The 18105-nt window shown below is 42.8% G+C and overlaps 1 protein-coding gene and 1 long non-coding RNA gene across 3 annotated transcripts in view; one reads left to right on the top strand and one right to left on the bottom strand.

Moving 5' to 3' along the window:
• ELFN1 (extracellular leucine rich repeat and fibronectin type III domain containing 1) overlaps positions 1 to 18105 on the top strand; it is a 197429-nt gene that overhangs the window by 38326 nt on the left and 140998 nt on the right. The window lies entirely within an intron of this gene.
• LOC138158688 (uncharacterized) overlaps positions 9928 to 18105 on the bottom strand; it is a 45352-nt gene continuing 37174 nt past the window's right edge. For both annotated transcript variants that reach the window (XR_011167708.1, XR_011167710.1), the window contains one exon: positions 9928 to 10250. This is a non-coding gene — a long non-coding RNA (uncharacterized lncRNA). The remainder of the gene's footprint in view (positions 10251 to 18105) is intronic.

The raw sequence follows: 18105 nt of genomic DNA, 5'->3' as shown, positions 1-18105 counted from the left end.
AGGAAAGGGCAAACTACCTTAGTATTTCTGCCAAGAAAACTCCAAATGGAATCATAAAGAATCGGATATGACTGAAAAATGACTCAACAGCAAAAGTCCATGGTAGGTACTTAACAAATGTTTATTTAATTGGATTTTCGAATGGCTTTATACCTTTCAAAGTCCTGTCATGGCCATAATTATTTAGGTGACTGTGCAGTGAAAAGTGCTGGGTTTGGAGGACCTGACTTCAAATCCTTGCTATGCCCCCCCCAACTTTCTGTGTCAGTGACCAATCTCTTAAGAGGCAAAAGATATGGTTTCTAAGGTCTCTTTCCAGTTCTATGTCTGTGATCCTGTGTGCTCCTTTGTCTCCCTTTCTGGACCTCAGTTTCCTCTACTGTAAAAGGAAGGGGCTGGATTAGATGCCCTCAAGCCCCCTCCAGGTCTGTGACCTCATTTGGTCCTCACAGCAACATGCTGGGATAGGTCAGTAAGATGACAGCATTCCTGATTTACAAGGAGGAAATTGAGACCCAAGAAGTATAAGTGGTTTGTGAAATTGGCCTTCCTGTATTTTGTTTCCCAGACAGTTGATTGTTATGGATGTTGTGCTCCTTTGGCTCAACATCAAGACTGACATGGGCTGGTAGTGGTGCCTTAAGAGCAGGGAGGGGATGAGAGTCTCACTGATGGGCCCCCATGTGAATTGTTTGTCTTAAATAAAGTGCAACTAGAAATTGTATATGCAGAATATATATTTATTTCTGGGGGCCCTTTACCTACTTGGAGGGAGAAAAGGGCTTATGGGAGGGTCTCAGAAATCCTTCAAGTCCAGTAGATGCTGCAGAAGGTGTGGCAAGGAGGGCAGCTAGGTGATACAGTGATAGAGTACCAGCTCTGGAGTCAGGAGGACCTGAGTTCAAATTTGACCAAACCAACCAACCAAAAACCCAGAGGATGTGGTGAAGTGGGAAACATAGAGCAGGAAGGAGAAAACCCTGAACTCATTTTGTGTCTGGAAGGTTTTCTTTTCTGTGCGGTGATGGTTTTTATTTGTGCCATCTCTGTCAAAAGGTGGGGGTGGGGGGTGGGGAAGGGGAGGATATGTCAGGTTGAATACTCCAGAAGGTGTCCTTTTCTCTCTCTACCTAGCTCTTAGGGGTTGTTTTATTAACATCTCTTGAATCCACATAAATAAATAGACTGCCAGGAACCTCTCTAGGGTACCTCTAAGGGATTTCTCCAAGTTTCCTGTCTGTAATAAGTTATAGAAAGACAACCTCTGTGAATGATTATCACTGTCATTATCTCATCTACCTGACTCACAGTTTTGTTAAGGAAAGTGCCGTCAAAACATAAGCCATTCTAGAAGGGTGAGCTGGGACTGTTGGGGTTGTTAGTCAAATTCTTTTTAATCCTGTAGAGCAGCTGTTACCCACAGTATCCTGTGTGACCTTGAGCGAGTTATGAGATCACCTCCCTGGTAGATCCCTCTATAGGAAGAGGGGAGTGGGCTAAATGATCTGTAAGGTCCCTTCCAGTTAGAAATCAATGATCCTAGGATAAGGGTTAGGAACTAGTGATTTCACTAGTATAGGGAACTCCTGGAGGGGGTAACTCCCTCTCCCAATGCATGTTGGCACCTAGTGGCCTGAAAGATTTGAGTTCAAATACTGCCTTAGATACTTACCAGCTTTATGACTCTGAGCAAGTCACTTAACTTCTGCCTTAGTTTCCACAACTGTAAAAAAAAAAAAAAGGCAATAATGATAGCACCTCCCTCAAAAGATTGTTGTGAGGATTAAATGAGATAATATTTGTAAAGCTCAGTGCCTGTAATGTAGTAGGTGCTGTATGAACACTCTTCCTCTCCCTCTTCCTCTTATAGTCCTCTTATAGCAAATTGCCTAGGAGACTGAGAGTTAAGTTGCACTGCTAGAATAATAGCAGTTAGTGTTTATATTAAGAAATCTAGATAGAGTGTTTAGAGTGCAAAGTCTGGAGTCAGGAAAACTCATTTTCCTGAGTTCAAATTTGGCCTCAGACACTCACTAGCAGTATGACCTTGGGCAAGTCACTTAACCCTGTTTGCCTCAGTTTCCTCAGCTGTAAAAGGAAATGGCAGACCACTCCAGTATCTCTGCCAAGAAAACCCCAAATGGGGTCACAAAGCGTCTTCATAACTGAGATGACTGAACAACAACAAGCATTGCTATAACTCTGTAAGGTTTCCAAAGCCCTTTACGTGTATAATTTCATTTGAACTTTACAACAGCCCTGTGAAGTTGGTGCTTTGATTATCCCCATTTTACAGATGGAGTAAATGAGAAACCATCTAGGACTACCATGACTGGTCTGCATCAAGGTTGGACTTAAACCCAGTTCTCCCTGGCTCAGAGGACAGTTGTCTGTCCACTACATCATGTTGGGACTTGATCCTACAACATTGTTAGTACAGACCTGTTTTATGACATGTCCCCCATCAAATCAGTGTCCCGAAGAATAAGAGGTGGCTGGCGTAAGCCCACTGGTTTTATTCACTCAAGAACCATCTGTTTTGTTCTCTCCGTGCTTTATTGCCTTCGTCTACACTGCCCACAGGCAGCTGTCCCATCTTCTACCCTTGGTTTGTCGCTGCATGTAATGTAATAAGGAGTCTTTCCAACTGAGCCATTCTCTAAACCAGTGACCCACTCTCTGTCCCAACTGCCCTCCCTCTCTGTCCCAATGTATGGCTCACTATTTTAAGTTTGTAAAAATCTAAATGATTAAATGAATCATTGCTTCTTAGTACATTTTACTATTCCTTATTAGACCATAAGCTCCTTGAGAGCAGAAAGTACATCATTTTTCAGTATGTATTCCTACTATGCACTGCAGTTCTAGAACCTCCCCTAGCCCAAAGACAGACAGACAGACACAGACCCCCTCCCCCACACACACAACCCTAGGGGGTCAGGTAGCCACTCATATACCCACTAATTCCACTGATGTCTTTAGGGCAGGGCAGGTGGGCAGATAAGTCATTTTCAGCAGAATAGGACTTTTTTTTCCTCTACTAAAGTCATACTATGTTAGGTCAGTATGGGGTAGAGGTGACTAGTTCTCTAAGTTTTTTTATTTTTTATTTTTTATTTTCTAAGTATTATCCAATTATCCTAGCCGAGTTCAGAGACTTCAATTTGGTCATAATAGAAATTTTTTGGTCAAAACCAATGAAACCATCTACAGGCATTTATTAAGTGCCTACTATATGTCAAGCACTGTGCTAGGTGCTAAGGGTGAAAAGACAAAAACAAAACCAAATAGCCCCTTCCTCATGCAGCTTACATTCTATCAGAGGGAATTTTCATACACACACACACACAACACATTTGCATATATAAATTATTATCTACAAAGTCATTCCATTAATCAGTAAACATTTATTAGGCACTTATGTGTCAGGCTCTATGCTTAGAGTGAGAGACACAAAAAAGAGGCAAAAGACAGTTCCTGTCCTCAGGGAGTTTTCAGTCTATACAGGCCAGCTATATTTAGGATTAATAGAAAATTAGGGATAACACTGGAATTAAAAGGGCTTAGGAAAGGCTTCTTGCAGAATATGGGATTTCAGTTGGAACTTGAAGGAAGGTAGGAAACCAGTAGGTAGAGTTGAGGAAGAGGAGTGTTCTAGGTATGGGGAACAAGCAGAGAAAATGCATGGAGCAGAGAGATGGAGGGATGTGTTATTTATGGAACAGCAAGGAGGCTGGATTGAAGAGCACATGGTTGGGATGAAGGTGTATGAAGACTGAAAATGTAGGAGAGGGCTAGAGTATGGAGGACTCTGAATGCCAAACAGAGGATTTTGAATTGAATTCTGGAGGCGATAGCCACTGGAGTTTATTGAGCAGGGGCTGACATGATCAGACCTTACCTTAAGGAAAATTCAGCTTAGTGGGTGAATGGAGGATGGATTAGAGTGGGAAGAGGCCTGAGGCAGGCAGATCCCACCAACAGGCTATTGTTATAATCCAGTCATGAGGAGATGAGGGCCTGCTCCAGACCTGTAGCAGTGTCAGAAGAGAGAAGGGGGAGTGTTTGAGAGATGTTACAAAGGTGAAATCAGTAGGCTTTGGCAGCAGGGTGGATATGAGGGTTGAGAGGTAATGACGAATCAAGGATGTTTCCTAGGTTGCAAGCCTGAGGAACTGGGAGGATGGTGTTGCCTTCTACAGTAATAAGGAAGGTTGGGGACAAGGAAAGAGGTTAGGGGGAAAAGATGAGTTCCATGTTCTGCACATCCAATTCAAGATGTCTGAAAGTTGGAGATGCAGAGTGGGAAGGGCAGCAGAGAGGTTGGGGGCAGGACTGGTAGATGTGAGAATCTTCAGCATAGAGATGGTAATTAAATCCATGGGGGCTGATGAGAATACCACATGAAATAGTATAGAGGGAGAAGAAAAAAGAAAACAGGACATGACCCTGAGGGACACCTATGGTTAGAGAGTATGATCTAGAAGAGAATCCTTCAGAGGAAACAGAGAAGGAAGAATCAGATGGACAGAAGAACCAAGAGAAAGAGTTGTATAACTTAGATAACCTAGAGACATCTAGATAGAAAATTTGTTGCGTGAAGTTTGGGTTCAGTCAAAGGGCCATCCTTGAGGACCTAGAGGGCCTCATGTGACTTCAAGGCCTCAAGTTCCCCATCCCTGATCTAGAGAGAAGAGAGTATCAAGGAGGTGAAGTGATCAGTGCTATCAAAGGCTGCTGAGAGGTCAAGGAAAGTAAAGACTGAGAAAAGGTGACTGAATCTGGCAATTAAAAGGGCATTGCTAACTTAGGGAAAAGTTTTAGTAGAATGATAAGATTGGGAGACAGATTGTAATGGGTTAAGAAGAAAGTGAGAGTAAAGAAAGTGGAGGCATCTATTGTAGACAACCTTTTTGAGGAGTTTAGGTAAGAAGAACAGAAGAGATAGATGTAGGACAATAGTTAGCAGGGGTGGAAGGATCCATAGACCTTTTCATAGGGAGTAGGGAATGAGACAGTAGACAAGAAGAGACTGAAAATAAATTATAAAAAGGGGATAGCAGAGGGGGAAATCTGTTGGAGAAAACAGGATAGAATGAGATCTCTTGAGCAGATAGAAGAATTATCTTTGGTCAGGAGTAAGTAAGTCAGCACATGCAACAGGGATGAAGGAGAAGAGAGTGGCAGAAGGTATATGAGTGATATGAGATGGGGAAGAGGGGAGAAGAGGGAATTTATTGTAAATAAATAGCTTCAGTTTTATTGGTAAAATATGAAACAAGTTCCTTGATTGAGAGGGTGGGAGGAGGGGGACCCATGGTATATTTGAAGAGTAATGAAAAGGATTAATTAGGGTTGCCTGGTGTAATAGTAATGGAATTTAAAGATCTCTCTATATTGGCTTGGTTTTCCGGTTGAGTGTTAAAACCCAGAGCCTGTGAATCCCACTTGTGGGATGGACTTGTTGATGTGAAAAGAGAGGGCTAAACTGGGACGAGCTGGTGCTATGGATTTGGAGAGGCACAAGCAGAGGAAGAAAGGCAGAAGAATTTTTGGAAGCAGCATCATGGGAGGCAGAGAGAGAGAGGATTGCTGAGGGCCAGTTCTAGCTACCCAGGACTTTTGAGAGCTGCCACCCAGAGCTGCCAAGGACTGAGGAGACATGGCTGTGATGCCGGTATTTTGTCTGTCTGTTTTGATGTTGTTTTGTCAGATTCATCTGCTGGTGAAGGACAGTGCTATTGTTGCAGAGGTCCTGCAACCTTGATGTTGGTTCAGAAGCCCTGAAGAAGAGTTTTCTTGTATGTTTACAGAAATCCTGGATGTTTTCAGGGGTTTTAGGACTGTTCTGCAGGCAGAGAATGAATTAATGCAGACACTGGCAATGTATCTTGTGGCCTTGTTAAGCTTTGTCTCCCCAGGAACAGAGATGGCTGAGAACTTGCCTCTGGTCCAGATGAAGAAAAGACCCCTCTTTGGGTGTTAAATGCTGTGATGATATCTTAACCTTGTTGTAGCTCAGGGGTAGATGGCCTTTGTACTCTCTACTGCCCCTTGTGATCCAGGGGTGGGAAACTTTTGACTTTTTGTGCTCTGTGACTGACCAAATGAATGTACTTTGTTTGTGATTGGAAACTAATCTCTATTTGAGAAGAGGGGCCTTGTGGTTGACTAAATGAATGCACTGCTCAGGGGTGGAGGAGTACTTGGGAATTATCGAATTACACTTGGTGAATGCTGTATTATTAATTTCTCACTGAATAAAATGGAGGGTGGCTATGCTAGTATTTTGAACCTTGGAGGTTGCCTTGGCTTGGCATTAGACCTGGCAGCAGTGAGGGCCCAGTTGGGGTTATGTAATAAATTTGTAGTATGCCCGGCATGGTTACATGATTTTATCCATCTTTGTCTAGCAGCATAAGTATAACAGTGAAGGCAGCAAATAGAATGATGCAGGGCTGAGGTTTGGCAGGTTGTAATTATAAAATGATGAGGGGCTAGGGACTCAAGAAAGGGGAACAGTGTAGTTGTTTAGAGAGAGGCAGTTAGGAGTGTGTGTGTGGGGGGGGTGGTATTGGGAGGTGGACGTAGCATGAGCTCAGGTTTGAAGGAAGCTAGGAATCTACAAGGTAGAAATGCCCTCAAGAAAGAGGGCATTCCAGGTATAGGAAACATCCTGGGCAAAAGCCCAAGGTGGTTTGGGGGTGTGGAACGCAGTGTATGAGTAATAGCTAGTTGGACATCTCAAAAGGACATGGAGACTTTCTGTCATACACTGGAATGGCATCACTTAGCATTGAAGAAATGCTTTTAAAATCTGATTTGCTAGGCTATTTGAAAAGAATGACTTCTGGTTTTCCTCTTGAATTCAGACCAGAGGTCCACCTAACACACACAGGACAACATCCAAATGCAGAGAACTCTTATTCCTTAAAGAACTATCTGGGGTGATTTTTAGATCTGGCCAGAAGGAAGAATGACAGGGACTGGAACAGTTATTTCACTGGGATAAGGAATTGTTCAGTAAGGAATTCCCTCTACCCATGCAGGTCGCCCCCTGCCCAGCAGGTGATTTATGGTTTTAGAGAGTTGCCTACAGCACTGAAAATGTGAGTGGCTTATCCAGGGTCACCCAGCTACTCTGTGTCAGAGGTATTCCTGGCTTGAAGGTCAGCTATCTGTCCCCTACTCCATTGTTGGTTCAGCTGTTTTCAGTTACGTCCAACTTTTTGTGACCCCATTGGGGTTTTCTCAACAAAGATACTGGAGTAGTTTGCCATTTCTGTCTCTAGCATATTTTATGGATGAGGAAACTGAGGCAAACAGGGTGAAGTGACTTGCCCAGGGTCACACAGCTAGTACGTGTCTGAAGCCAGATTTGAACTGAGGAAGATGAGTCTTCCTGCTTCCAGACCTGGTGCTCTATCTTCTGTGCCACCTGGTTGCCCCCCCTCCCCCCGCCTGACTCCATACAGCAGAATGTTTTTTAAAAAATCTCTTACCCAAGTAGGAACTAGTTCTTCTGCTTCAATCCTTATTTAAAAGTCATCAAAGCAAATTTGCCAAAGTCTGTGTGACATAAGTACTTTGGAATGCATTTATCATAAGTCAGAAGTAACTTGACCCTTGGCATTGCTGATAGCATTCTTCCCCCTCCCCTTCTCTCTGTCAAAATCACTTGGCTTTTGAAGGTCTCTAAAAGGTTCGCCCAGATTTTGGCACAGTCGGGTAATTTGCAAACATGTATATATATGTGCAAATGGACATTTTTCTATTTATGGGCCAAAACATACACAGGGAGATTCCATTAATAGCCGGAAACTCCTACAATGAATCCAGTGACCAGGGTTCCTGTTTTGGTCCAAATGACATTGAGTTTCTGTCCTGGTCCCTTGATCCCAAATGTACGTGAGCTCTTTGAGGTCAGGGACTGTGTTTCCTTTTGCCTTTGTGGTCATGGCACCTTGTAGAGTGATATGTACAGATGCATATTTCAGGTTTAATGTTTGAGGTGTTGAATCCAATGATCTATTTCACAGGGGGCTTTGGTTTTGACTGTGGTTTTCTAAGTATTGTATTAAGCTTTGTGAGATTGCATGGCCTTGTGGGTCCAGAGCCAACCTTAAGGTCAGGAAGATCTGGGTTCAAATCTCCCTCCCCTGTGACATGTCATGGTTATGTGACTCTGCTCAAGACATTTGTCATCTTAGTGCCCCCTAGTCAGCTTTCCAAGACTATAAATTGCAAAACAGCTAAAGAGCTGCATTGGCACAGAAAGTTCCTCACTTCCTATACTGATGAAATCACAGATCCCATTTAAAAAAAAAAAAAGGTCAGAGTACCCTGAGAGACATCCAGGGAGAAGAAACCAGACTATGTAAAGGTTAAAAAAAAATCACAGTGTTCATCACAGCAGACTCAGAGGGGCAGGGTTTCAAATCTGACCCAGAGTCCAGGCTTAGGATAAGAAGCAGGTATCAGGAAGGACTGGGCCATCTAGCCTCTCTGAGCTGTGAACACATTGATCAAGTTGCTCTGGAATGTACCCAGAACTCAGCATCATTGTTAATGATAGTATTTATATAGCCCTTTAAGGTTTCAAAAGTGCTTTTCAAATATTACCTCAATTTGTTCTCAGTACAACCTCCCCAGGAAGTAGTTATTATTGTCTCTATTTTACAAATGAGGAAACTGAGGAAGATAGAGATTAAGTGATTTGACTAGGGTCAAACAGCTAGGAAGTGTCAGAGGTAAGATTTGAACTCAGATCTTCCTAACTCCGGGTCTAACACTTGATCAACTTAGTTTTTGTTGTTGTTCAGTCATTTTTTTTTCAGTTGTGCCTGACTCTTAGTGACCCCAATTAGTGTTTTCTTTGCAAAGATACTAGAGTAGTTTGCCATTTCCCTCTCATTTTACAAATGAGGAAACTGAGGCAAATAGGATTAAGTGATTTACCCAGGGTCACACAGTGTCTGAGGTAAGATTTGAATTCAAGAAGATGAGTCTTCCTGATTACATGCTCAACGTTCTACCTACTTTGCCACTTATTTGCCCTGTCCACTGAGCTATGTGCCTCAAATCCAGACACTAAAGAGATAAAGAATTGGGCCCACAGCAGACTGGGAAGCAAGATCTAGGAATGAGGACAAGAACTCCACTGGTACCTGAACCTAGTGAGGAGACTGGTGAGGAATCTGGGACAAGAGTAAAGGAGATCCTCATATTCAGGGGAAAAGTTCCCCTAATCCCTATAGAAATCCTCCTAGGGTGGTTTTCCTGTCCACCACATTATTATTCCTCTGGCATTCCTTGCTATCAGTAAGAAGATTTAGCTTATGCTGCTAATACTATATATTTGCATAGTGCATTCTGTAAATCATCTATCTGATAAGGTAAGTAGTGCAAGTATTATTCACATTTTTACAGATGAGGGAAAATGAGGCTTAGAGAGATGAAATGAGAAAGGATGGTGCCACGGAAACAGCAATGGAATTTGGAGTCAAGAGGACCTGGGTTGGGATTCTGGCTTTTACTACCTGTGTGACCTTGAGCAGTCAATCAATCAACAGTCATTAAGTACATACTATGTGATACCAGTACTATTAGGTAGTGGCCATTCTCTTTGGGGAACTCAACATGTACACTGGCTAAGTATATCTCAAGTATATACTGAGTAAATGAAAAGTGATCATTTTGTGTGTGAGGGGGAAGAAGGCAGGGGCATCTGGGAGGATTAAGAAAGGCCTCATGTTACTTAACCCCAATTGCCCTCCAAAAGGCAAAAAAAAAGGCCTCATGTAAGAGATGACATTTGAGCTGAACTTTGAAGGAAATAAAGGATTTATAACATTCCCCAAAATCTGTTTATTTATTTTAAGCATTCTTTTAAAAAAAAATTGAATTCTAAATTATTTCCCTCCTTCCATCCCCTCCCCTACCCATTGAGGAGGCAAGCGATATATTAATTATACATGTGTAATCAAGCAAAACATTTCCATATTAATCATGTTGCAAAAGAAAGTGAAAACAGTATTCTTCAATCTGTACTCAGAGTTCATCAGTTCTCTCTGGAGGTGGAGAGCTTTTTTATTGTGAGTCCTTTGGAATTTTCTCGCATGATTGTATTGCCCAGAGAAGCTAAGACTTTCAGTTGATACTATATTGTTGTTCCTGAGTACAATGTTCTTCTGGTTTTGCTTACTTCACTCAGCATCAGTTGAAACAAAAGATTGAAATATCATCATTAGCTGAAATAAAGAGACAGAAGTGAGGAGGGAGTACATTCCAGTTTGGGGGGAGGGGCAGTGTGATAAAGCCCGTGCAAAGCTCCCAAAGACAGGAGTTGGGCAGTGGAATGCCATGTGCATGAAGAACAATAAGAAGGCCAGTTGGACTCTTGTGTGCACGAAGGGGGGAGTGATATGCAATGAAACTGAAAAGTTCAGTTGAAGCCAGGTTTAAAGGGCTTTAAATGCCAATGAAAAGTTTGTATTTGATTCTCCAGATGATAGGGAACAACTGGAGTTTCTGGGACCGAGAAGTTACATAGACCTCTGCTTGAGGATTTCGCTTTGGCAGCCCTATACAGGATGGCCTGGAGAAGGGAGAGATGAGGCAGGGAGACCATTTATGAGGCTAAATAGCCAATAATCCAGGTGAGAGGGGATGGAGGCCTGAACGAAATAGTTCTGGTTTGAGTGGACAGAAGGGAATGAATATAACAGCCTGGAGGCAGAAGAATTAACAACTTGTTGGATGGATGGGTAAGGGAGACTGAGAAGAAGAAGAGAATAACTTCCAAGGTGGAAAACATATGTTAGTTACTGGAAGGATGTGGCAGGATCTTTGACTTAAATGCTTTGTGCCTCAGTTTCCTCATTAATAAAGTGAAATTAGACTAAAAGAGCACTAATAACCTTTCTACCTCTAAATCTATGAAACTATGACTTTCCCAAGGTTGAATGGCTGGTAAGTGGCACAGCAGGGATTTTTTTTTAACCCCATATCCAGTGTTTATCTTCCTCATATCTCATTGTCTCTTACTAAAACCCAGAGTGGGCAGATGACCACCCCTAATGAGTGAGAAGAGGCATGAGCTTTCTCCCTTACTCTCCCTCTACCACCCACCACCCCCACAGGCCAGCTACAGTTTTTGTACAAGACTCTTATGTCTCTGACATTGGCTCCAAGTCACTGGGGATAAAATATTGCTAATAAGCATTGCTGTAGTTCAGGAATACTATTTGTTGGTGAGTCTTCCTATTGAGACCCCTAAATGCTATTGATTATCCTTTGGGCTTTTAAAGTGACCATTATGAAACAAATAACCCTTTGTGCCAGCCCAGAGTGGCATAATTGACAACACTGTAGTACAGTATCCTGTACATCATAATACACCTGTCCTTCAGGGACATAATGAGACTTTAAAGGGAAACAATTTATAACCTACCAAGTCAGGCAACTTTCCCAGGGTGTCAGTAGGAATGTGAAAAATGTAAGAAGTTCAGTGTTATCATCCATCCCTAAGGGAAACTTGTTGGATGGAACATGGACAATTGATGCTTGGCACTGAAGAGGGCTCAGTCATATTGCAGGGTGGCCAAGTTATTCTCTATTCCTGTGTTTTCCTTGCATTTACCTAGACCCTCTGCCCTGGAGAATAGTGACACTAGCAAGCTTGGTGGTGATTGAGTAGTGCTAAGATTGAGTTTGACAGAGTAGCTCTAAGTGAGTCAGGATTCAACGAGGTGTTGCCTTAGGATGACACGGGACCCAGAGACACAAATCTAAACCTGCTAATGATATATCCTCCCAGTCCTGAGAAATAACCTTCTTTTAATTGTCTTTCTCTTAAGACCTAAAATTCCTCCACCATCTTCAGCTTCCCCATTCTTACCACTCTATCCTACCCTTACATGCTACTCTAGCCTACCCTTACATGCTATTAACTGATGTTAGTTTAGAATACTCATTAAATAGTGTTTGTTGATTGCTTCATTGACTGCCAGTACTGACTGAGCATCTAAAGATTACATCGAAATGTCATAGGCACTGAGGGTACACATTTAAAAATAGTCCCTGGCCTGTCTATTGGGGATGATGAAAGGGATGAATGTAATCATTAAAAATTAACTGAAGATACAACCATTGGCCAAATGGCTGGAGGGGAAATGACAGTTCCTGCATGTTCTAGAGGAGCTAGGCCCTAAGCTACAATCCAAAGGAAAAGATAGAAGGAGAGGTATAGTACGGGAGACAGGAAGGTCATTATTCTGCGTACAAGGGTGAGCATGAAGAAATTGAGGCACTTAATTAGGGTTGCAAAGTCAGTTCAAGAATCTATCTGGGCTTGCTAATGGACCAGAGACCAAGAGCCCTGTATGTTTCACAGAGAAACTCATAACCTTGTTTCCTTCTCTGATACAGTGCTAGACCAGACTTGTTTAGACTGAGATACTTGTTGTTGTTTGTCCTTGACATCATGGGAGGACATCGGGGAGGAGATGGCATGACGTGCAAATTAATTAGATTTAAGTGAGTGTGGGCTGTGCAAAGTCACCAGCCTCACTTCCTCCTTGGACTAGGTATCCTCTCAAGTACAAGATGGTAGAGAGGCTACTGTCCGTGGTGCTGATCCCCCAATAGGCTGACTGGCCTAGGGCAATGTTTTACTGTCTTGTAAAGTACTGTGGCCAACAAAGGTGAAAATGACCTAGGTTTCCTCACTCCCCTTTTTAGATATGTCAATTTGCCCCTGAAGAATAGAGAATAGTAGTGATAATACAAATGGGAGAAGGAAGCGATAGGTATCTGTATATATGCATGTGTAACATAACTGGCATTTTCATAAGAAAACCAAAATTCATCCATCCAAATCAGTATCTCCTTCAAAGTCAGTATCTCCTTCAAAGTAGCCCCCTTGGGAGACTATACAGATTCCAGCAGTGCTACTGTGACTAAGATGTTTCGAGCCCTATACTGGGAACTACTTCAGAGACTGAAGCACCTTCTTTGAAATGCCCTCTAAAGTGGTCAGTCTTCTCCGGATGGTCTATTTTGGGGGAACACAAATGTCACTCAGAGCCAAGTCTGGTGATTTGGTTAACCAAGCTGGAAGATTCCAGTTGGGAGCAAAAATTATTTGTGACTACTAAGTAATTTCTTGTTCGACTTGTAATCTTTCTCTGTAGGAAATTCACAACATGAATGGGGATCTGAGCAAGGGCAGAATTGTTGGAATAAATACCTGACCTACAAGGAGGACTGTTTTGAAAAGTACTTATTTAACTACAGAAGTTCCAGGATGTTTGTGAAAAGATAAAGGTTGCATTATTTTATGGTCACACTTCATAGCTATTAATGATGCCCTGTCCTGCAATGTAAGAGCTTTAATAAACCTTATCAGTCACCTTGTATAATTCTCCTTTTGCCCACCCACTTTGTATATGAGAAAACTGAGCTTCAGAGATGAGAAGGAACTTGCTAAAAATCACAACTGATCAGCAACAAGCCTGAGACTAGAACCCTGGATTTGCCTTCTCACTTGGTATTCTAACACATTCTATTATGTGAGTGGGGGAGTCTAGATATAGATGCCAGATAGTGCAGTGGATAGAGTGACAGGCCTGAAGTCAGGAAGAACTGAATTCAATCTTATCTCAGACACTTACCTTTGTGATCCTGGACAAGTCACTTCACCTTGTTTGCCTCAGTTTCCTCATCTATTAAATGAGATGGAGAAGGAAATGGCAAACCACTCCAGGATCTTTTCAAAGAAAACTCCATATGGGGTCATGAAGAGTCAGACATGACTGGAAATGACTAAATAATAACAGCAACAAGAATAAAGATATAGGTGGATTGGGATCAGGGACAGAGAAGAGCAGGAATTCCCTCACCCCATTTCCCTGACAGTCAGGGAGAGGGGATTGATTGGTGTCTACTGCTGGGCATGTGTTCAGATCATCTGTGCTAAGGGCAACCAGTGAATCTAGTTGTAAATCTGCTCCCTCATACTCTTAGGAGGTACCATCTGGAAAGGTACAATTCTTGCCTTGAGTGGGAGTCAGAGTGCAGGACTTGGAGAGCCAATCATTTTATTTTAATGACTGCGTTTAATCCTTTGACCTCACCATCCATTTCCCATCCTTTGAGAACAGAATACTTTCATTTTTTGTTGCCAGGTGTCACTTGAAGGTGCCAAAGCTTACGCACCACTTTGTCCATTTTACAGGTGGAGAAGCAAAGGGGACAGAGAAGGTAAGGGACTTATTTGGGGTTATACAATAATCCTCCCAAGTTAGGACCAAGAGCAAATTCTCTAATGTCATTGCTTTTGAGGACAGCTGGTAACCCTGAGGCACCATGGATAAGCATGAAAAGACCATTGGACAGGGAGTTGGGAGATCTGGGTTATAATTACATCTCTGCCAATAACTTCTATGTAACCAACCTTTAAAAAGGAATCACTTCGGGGGCGGCCAGGTGGCTCAGCGAGTAAGAGCACCAGCTCCAGTGTTGGGATGACCTGGAGATTGAATCCCAGGCTCAGACACTCAGTACCACACCCAGAAATAACTAGCCATGTAACCTTAAGCAAGTTACTTAAACCCGATTGCTTAAAAAGTGAGTAAGAGCACCGGCTCCAGTGTCGGGATGACCTGGATCAAATCTGGGCTCAGATACTCAACACCACACCCAGAAATAACTGGCAGTGTAACCTTGAGCAAGTTACTTAACCCTGATTGCTTTAAAAAAAAAAAAAAGGATCACGTCACCTCTCAAGGTTTCAGTTGGAAGAAGGTGATGCTGGTAGAGTATCTCCAAGGTCTCTCCTAACTTGAAAATTCTGTGAGTGATTCAAATGATTTGGCCTTCTTCCTTTACCCTTCTCCTTTTATTGGTGCCCATCTGGTTCTCTCCCTTAATTTGATTTTTAAGCCAAGTCATCTCATATTTATCTAGATTTTTCCCATTCCCCGTACACACCCTTTTCAAGCTCAGTGACAAGTCTTTCTATCCTGACACTCCCCAGCTTCATTGGCTTTTCTATTGTTGCTTTCCTATTCTGGTCCTCACTCTACCTTTCTCTCCCTGCCCCTCCCCCCCAAGTACTACCCCCTCTAGCATAGTACCCAGAATGCCACATCACCCAATCATATCTATCTACTGTATTCTCTGACACTCAGGCAGATTCAGGGAAAGCAGAAGGAGTTTGTAAGAAGAGCTTTTTCAAGAAAGTGACATATGCATTCTCTTTGTGGCAGCTTGAATAGACATGATTAGTGGGGGAGAAAATGACGGCGGTTTTTCCTTAGATTCTTCTTTTGAATGGGACCAGATGTAGCAACACCACCAGGGTTCCTTGAGTATGGAGGTCAAACATGCCCCACACATGGCGCTTGGTGCCTTAATACTCAGATTCCTTTAGACTACTCTTGTAGTCCACGTTCCTGTTTGGTTTCCCAGATTCTTCCCTGAATCATCAAGTGTATCTCAAATAAATAGACTCTCGAGAGGTGAAAGCAACCTTCAAGATTACCTAGTCCAGTCTGGACCTGAACAACATCGCTCGTGTGGCCCTTCACTTGTTAGCTTAAGGACGTCATGTGACTGGGGAACCCCCTTGTTCTCTGAAATAACTAGACTAGTATTGCAGCATTATCTGGATGATTTCCTTCTAGGAAAGCCCTTTGCTCCTTTTGTAGAACAGGCTTGGTTTGTATAGATTGTTGCTGTTCACTCGTTTTTAGTCATGTCCTGCTTTTCATGACCCCAGTTGGGGTTTTCTTGGCAAAGACACTAGAATGATTTACAGTTTTCTCCTCCAGTTCATTTTACAGAGGAGGAAACTGAGGCAAACAGGATAAAGTGAGTTGCCCAGGGTCACCTAGTGTGGAGGCAGGATTTGAACTCATGAAGATGAATCTTCCTGATTCCAAGCTAGTGCTCTATCCACTGCAACATGTAGCTGCCCTTGGGTAGTTTGTGTATTCATATTCAGAATGAAGACAAAGTGAATCACTTGTAGACCTCCCCCTCCCCCCCACTGACAGTTAACAAGAGAAAGAATATAGCAGTGATTTAGCTGAATGCCTCATCTCTGGCTCCCTGTTAGCCATACTGGTCTTCCGATCAGAAGACTGAAGCAGGATCTGCTGACTAGTGCTGGTGGGATGGCAAGGAGGAAGCTATGTCTGCAGCCAAAGTCTTAGTCTCCTGGGCCAATCAACTCTCAAGCATGGTTTTAATAACATTGAAGGAAAAACTAGCCTAGTCTCTATGTCGGATATTGTTCCTACCACATTTTCAGCATTTGAAATGTTTTTAAACTAGGAATTTAAAAAAAAAAAACTTGCATTCCGTGGCTAGAGACATTTAAAATGTAAATTACCTCCAGAAAGGGAATCCACATTGGGTCTTACATTCACTAGAGTGTGTAAAGGACTGATAGCAGATCCTTTCCTGAGACTATAGTTTGCTAGAGGAAGGAGGAGAAGCAGAACCCTGAGCAGAGAAAGGGATTAAAAGGGTGGGAGGGGCTGGTGGACTAAAGACAAATCATGCTCACTCTCTTCAGTCTTCTTGAATTGTCATCTTTTCCAGTTTTAGTCGCCTCCTTTTAATCAGTCCCTGCACATCCTCACTCCCCCCTCACTTCAAGGGGTGCCCAACCCCTTCCTTTCACTCTGGGTTGCCATTTGCTGCACGAGATATCAGAGCCCATACAATTCGTATGTCCCATAATGTGTTGGGTGAAAATAAAGGGAGGTGTACAAATCAGTTAAGCTCCTTCCATCTCCAGAGGGGCTGTCCCAGTCCTGGACATGGGTTTACCAAGCTGTGTCTAAAGAGCCAGTGTGGGGGAGCATAGGGGATGTTTAACTTTGAAAAATGAAACTTCACAGACCATTAGTCCTGGGTGCGGACTGCTACCTCTAGGGTATTTGGGAAGAAGGAGGGGAAAAAAAAGGTATGAAATCAGTGAGATATTTAAAGTCCAATTCTGTATTCCTGCTCCTGCTGAAGCACAGCACTGAGCATGTTCCGTTCATGTAAGCTAAAGAATAAGCAAGACTTGGCTTTTAAATTGGAAAAAAATAGCTCCTAGGCACAAACCCCAAATAGTGTCTCTTACAGGAATACTATATGCATATGTTCAGAATAATGAGACCTTGGATTTATATCTCACCTCTTCTAGTGGCTCCGATGTCTTCTGTGTATGTGGGTGACAATATGTGCAGCTACAACAAACATTGATTAAGCTCTTATTGTTTAGAGTGCTGTGGTAGGTGCTAAGGGGTGGGTGGGATAAACTTTAAATAAGAAAAGATCTGTGCTCTCAAGGTGTTTACACTGGGGGGTGGGGGGTTAGACTGGAGGAGAAAGTATAGTTGGGCATGTATCTCACCATGGTTACCAAATATCTAGAGGCTTTCTCCCTTGGTTTCCTGGTTTTGCCCTGACAGGACTGAATAACAACCCCTAATATGATTCCATTTGACCTTCAGTCAGCAGCAGAGTCAAAACTAGGGAGGTGTGACTGGGGCTCTGTGCTGGGGTGCTAAAATTTAGAAGTCTTCAGTGGGTAGAAACAACTAAGCTTAGCACCTAGTTAGCAAGATTTTGTTGTTGTTCGCAAAAGTAATTAGTTAAAACAGGAAGATAACAGATGGCAGGCTGCTTCTACCCAGCAGGGGCATCTCAGGAGAGTTCCTACCCTAAAGCCTCCCTTCTATGGCATTTTTTTTTTTAGCAGCAGCTTATTAGTATCCTAGGGTCTCTGTTTTCCCACCATGGAGTCATGTCCCTGGGACCTCTGCCATCGAGGGTCCTTGTGTCCTGAGGTACAAGACCTCTTCCTGAGCACTCTGCCCTCACCTGAATTTGTTTTTGTCTTGCCCTGGGTGCCAAAATGGCTATTTGTGGCTCTGTCAATCAGGGATGTCACTGAGCAGTTATGGACATTGGATCAGCCAGGACCATGACTGGAGCATTGGTGACATATAGAGCCCTATACTTAGTGCTATGAAGAAGTCCTCAGGAAGAAGACATATGTGTGTGTGTGTGTGTGTGTGTGTGTGTGTGTGTGTGTGTGTGTGT

The sequence above is a fragment of the Petaurus breviceps genome, unplaced genomic scaffold (genome assembly GCF_028583685.1).
Source record: "Petaurus breviceps papuanus isolate PSGF00001 unplaced genomic scaffold, PetGlider_PUasm1.0 175, whole genome shotgun sequence".
Classification (NCBI taxonomy): Eukaryota; Metazoa; Chordata; class Mammalia; order Diprotodontia; family Petauridae; genus Petaurus; species Petaurus breviceps.
Note: the sequence above shows the minus strand (reverse complement) of the source record. Positions and strands in the feature narration are given on the sequence as shown.